Genomic DNA, 4,904 nt, shown 5'->3' on the forward strand with positions numbered 1-4,904 from the left:
CTAGCCGGTAGGGAGACATGCCAAGATTGGTTTTGTATGCAGTACGATAAGCCCATAATGCATCTGATAGTTTCAAGGACCAATTTTTTCGTGATGGGTTCACCGTTTTCTCTAAAATACGCTTGATCTCTCGATTGGCTAACTCTACCTGGCCACTGGTTTGCGGATGATATGGGGTAACAATTCTATGGGTGACACCATATTTTTTCAATAAGGTTTCGAAAGGCTTATTACAAAAGTGTTTTCCACCGTCACTAATTATGATTTTAGGCATCCCAAATCGTGAAAAAATATTTTCTTTTAAAAACTTCAGGACAGGTTTGTGATCATTGGTCTTACAAGCAACAGCTTCTACCCATTTGGACACATATTCGACACCGACTAAAATGTACTCATATCCAAAAGATGATGGGAATGGGCCCATAAAATCGATGCCCCAACAATCGAAAATTTCGATAATAGTAATGGGTTGAAGAGGCATCATTTGCCTACGAGTTAGACTTCCAATACGTTGACATGGATCACATGTTCTGCAGAACTCGTGGGCATCTTTGAACATAGTAGGCCAATAGAAACCACATTGCAAGACCTTTGCAACAGTTTTCTTAGAGGCAAAGTGTCCACCGCAAGCATCAGTGTGGCAGAAAGAAAGTACGCTTTGTATATCATGATCCGGTATGCATCGTCTAAAGATTTGATCATTGCAATATTTAAACAAATAGGGTTCGTCATAGTAATAATTCTTTACTTCGCGCAAGAAAATTTTTCTATCTGTCGACCCCCAATGCTCCGGCATCCGGCTTGTAACAAGAAAATTTACAATATCTGCATACCATGGTATACTAGAAAGTGCAAACAACTGCTCTTCAGGGAATGAGTCCTTGATGGAAAACTGTGGCACTGAATCATGAAAAACTAATCGTGATAAATGGTCAGCAACCACATTCTCTACTCCTTTTTTATCTTTGATAGTGATGTCAAATTCTTGGAGTAGAAGTATCCATCGTATTAAGCGTGGTTTGGCCTCTTTCTTATCCAACAAATATTTTAGTGCCGCATGGTCCGTGAAGATAACAATAGGAGCACCAAGGATATAAGAGCGAAATTTATCTAAGGCAAATACTACTGCAAGCAATTCCTTCTCGGTGGTAGTGTAATTCATTTGAGCATCGTTTAAGGTTTTGCTTGCATAGTAAATGACATATGGTTTATTATCCTTGCGTTGTCCTAGGACAGCTCCTATCGCATAGTCGCTAGCGTCGCACATAATCTCTAAAGGTAATGACCAATCGGGTGGTCGAACGATGGGTGCAGTGCTAAGCATAGACTTTAACTTCTCGAATGCATCTTGGCAAGTTTCAGTCCAATTGAACGATGTATCAAGGGATAGGAGGTTACATAATGGTCGAGCTACGACACTAAAGTCCTTGATGAACCTCCTATAAAATCCGGCGTGACCCAAAAATGATCTAACATCTCTAACCGTCTTGGGTGCAGGTAGCTTAGCAATTAAATCAGTTTTAGCTCTATCTACTTCCATGCCCTTCGATGAAACAATATGTCCTAAGACAATTCCCTTTGGCACCATGAAGTGACATTTCTCCCAATTCAGTATCAAATTCTTTTCTATACATCGAGCTAAGACTGCTTGTAAATGTGACAGGCAATCATCAAATGAGTCGCCAAAAACGGAGAAATCGTCCATGAACACTTCCAAAAATTTTTCGTTCATGTTTTCAAAGATGCTGAGCATGCATCTTTGGAATGTTGCAGGTGCATTACACAACCCGAATGGCATTCGTCGGAAAGCAAATGTGCCAAAAGGACAAGTGAAGGTAGTCTTCTCTTGATCTTCCGGTGAAATTTCAATTTGATAATATCCCGAATAGCCATCGAGAAAACAATAGAAATCATGCCCTGCAACCCTCTCCAATACTTGGTCTATGAAGGGTAGAGGAAAGTGATCCTTTCGTGTGACTAAATTCAGCTTTCGGTAGTCAACACACATGCGCCAACTCGTCGGGACACGAGTTGGAACTAGTTCACCTTGTTCATTTTCTACTACCGTCAAACCCGATTTCTTAGGAACGACTTGAGTAGGGCTTACCCACTTGCTGTCGGAAATTGGGTAAATAATACCCACGTCAAGCAACTTGAGGACTTCTGCCTTAACCACATCTCTCATTGTAGGATTTAACCTTCGTTGCATTTGCCTTGTGGTTTGGCATTGTCCTCCAAATATATCCGGTGTGTGCAAATTAAGGGGCTAATTCCCTTCAAATCGGCAATAGACCACCCTAAGGCTCCTTTATGATTCTTTAAAACATCAATTAATTTTCTTTCTTGGGTATGATCAAGTTCAGACGAGATAATTATAGGGTAAGTGTCCTCGGGTCCAAGAAAGGCATACTTGAGTTCCTTCGGTAAGGGTTTCAATTCAAGCTTGGGTGCTTGCTCATGGGATAGTACTATTTTCACCTCTCGAGGCGACAACCTCTCAAATTCTCGTACTTTTGGTCTCCACCCATTGACCATCTTGATATCCAGATTATCCACAATAGGTGTGACTGACAAATCATCATCATCGGTTCCATTAGGACACCAATCAATTAAGCTATCATTGAATGGGTCGTTAATTGCTTTAGCTAACAAATAATCTTCTGCGATGGTTTCAACCCAATCAACCTCCTTACTCTCTTCGGGATCATTGGGTTGTTTGCACACATTAAAAATGTTCAATTCTAAGGTCATGTTACCAAAAGAAAGTTTCATGACGCCATTCCTACAATTAATCAATGCATTAGAAGTTGCAAGGAATGGACGTCCTAAAATGACCGGAATCTGAGACTGTGAATTCGAAGCCGGATGTGTGTCCAATACAATAAAATCGACAGAAAAGTAGAACTTGTCTACTTGGACTAATACATCCTCGATAATCCCCCTTGGAATTTTAACTGACCTGTCAGCTAATTGCAAAGTGACGGAGGTTGGCTTCAACTCACCTAAACCAAGTTGCTCATATACAGAATATGGTAATAAATTCACACTCGCCCCTAAATCTAACAATGCTCGCTCTATCCTAAAGTCACCTATGATGCATGAGATGGTTGGGCAACCTGGATCTTTATATTTAGGGAGAATGTTGTGCTGCAATATAGCACTCACATTTTCAGTTAAAAATGTCTTCTTCTTAACATTTAATCGGCGTTTGACAGTACACAAGTCCTTCAAAAATTTGGCATATGAGGGTACTTGTTTGATTGCATCAAGAAGAGGTATGTTGATCTTTACTTGTTTAAAAAGCTCAAGAATTTCAGAATTAGGTTCGAGATTTTGCAACGGCTTTAACCGTTGTGGAAAAGATGGAGGAAAAGGACATTCAACTTTCTTAGTAGAAGTTGGGACCTCAACTTCTTCTTTGTCCCTTTCATCGGCATTGGGAGCATCAGAATTAGAAGTGACCTGCGGTCTCAATGGGATGGTCTGATTAATGACTTTTCCATTACGCAAAGTCATGATGCTCTTTGCATGTTCTGTATGCGAACTAGAAGGAGCCGTATTATTACTACCGTGCACTTGTGGGTTAGGTTGGGGTTGAGCTGGAAGCTTACCCTTCTCTTGGGTACTTAGGACGGTAGTCAACATTGACAATTGGTTCCTTATGTCTTCAAAATTTCGAGTATTTTGAGCATTGATATTAGCTTGACCTTGTAGAAAAGTTTGTATGGATTGCAAGGTATCCTCGATATTTGGCTTTTGAGAAGGTGATGGTGCATAAGTAGGATGTACAGGTGGAGGAGCTGAATGGTGTGACTGTTGAGGATGATCATTTCTCCACCTAAAATTTGGATGATTCTTCCAACCAGGGTTATAGGTATTCGAGTATGGATCGTTATAAGGCTTTTGGTAGGAGTTCATAGCATTTGCTTGATCGTGCAAGACTTCTTTGAATGCCGGTATGGTGGGACAATCTGTAGTAGTATGACCCGACATATCGCAGATACCACAACACTCGTTTCTAAGCTCTATAGTTTTGATAGGCTCAGCCTTCCTAAGCTCAATTTCTTCTACCTTCCTAGTGAGGGCTGCCATTTTAGCATGAAGATCATCCTCAGTTCTGAGGTTGTAAAGGCCTCCCTGTACAGAGCTAGTAGGCTTAGGCAAAGACTTGTTGTTTCTATCCCCGTTATCCCAAAGTTGGGCAGTCTCAGCAAGGGAATCCAAATACTCCCATGCCTCATCAGGTTGTTTTTCTAAAAATCTACCATTGCACATGGTCTCTACAAACTGTTTCAACTGTGGAGATAAACCTTCATAAAAGAAGCTAATGGTTCTCCAAGTTTCGAATCCGTGATGAGGGCATGAGAGAAGAAGGTCTTTAAATATTTTCCAACATTCATAAAATGTTTCATTATCTTTTTGTTGGAAATTGCTGATATTTCTTTTCAAAAAGTTGGTCCTTTGTGTGGGGAAGAACTTCTTTAAAAATTCTCTCTGCATATCTTGCCAATTTCTTATTGATCTAGGTCGCAAAGAGTTTAGCCATGTTTTGGCCTTATCCTTTAGAGAGAAAGGAAACAATGTCAACTTGAGGACATCCTCGGTGACGTTTGGCACTCTAAATGTAATGCTCAATTCTTCAAAATCCTTTAAATGAAGATACGGACTTTTGGACTCTAACCCATGAAACTTGGGCAGCAATTGGATTACCCCTGGTTTGATGTCAAAATGTCCTACATTATCAGAAAAAATTATGCAGGAAGGTTGACTAGTCCTAGCCGGTTGTAGGTATTGTCTTAGAGTCATAACATGGGGTTCTCGTTCTCGATTGTGGTGACTCCCCGCATCTTCATTTAGATCAGCCATCTCACAAGGTGTGAGATATTGCGAAGGAATTTCAGAGG

General features: G+C 40.5%; 1 non-coding gene across 1 annotated transcript; it reads left to right on the forward strand.

Annotated features, from left to right (window-relative positions):
- The first annotated feature begins 4,345 nt into the window (after window positions 1-4,345).
- LOC120106838 lies at window positions 4,346-4,454 on the forward strand. The gene has a single exon (XR_005508849.1). It is a non-coding gene; the product is annotated as a small nucleolar RNA R71 (small nucleolar RNA).
- Window positions 4,455-4,904: the final 450 nt, after the last annotated feature.

Source organism: Phoenix dactylifera, unplaced genomic scaffold (genome assembly GCF_009389715.1).
Source record: "Phoenix dactylifera cultivar Barhee BC4 unplaced genomic scaffold, palm_55x_up_171113_PBpolish2nd_filt_p 000658F, whole genome shotgun sequence".
Taxonomy (NCBI): Eukaryota; Viridiplantae; Streptophyta; class Magnoliopsida; order Arecales; family Arecaceae; genus Phoenix; species Phoenix dactylifera.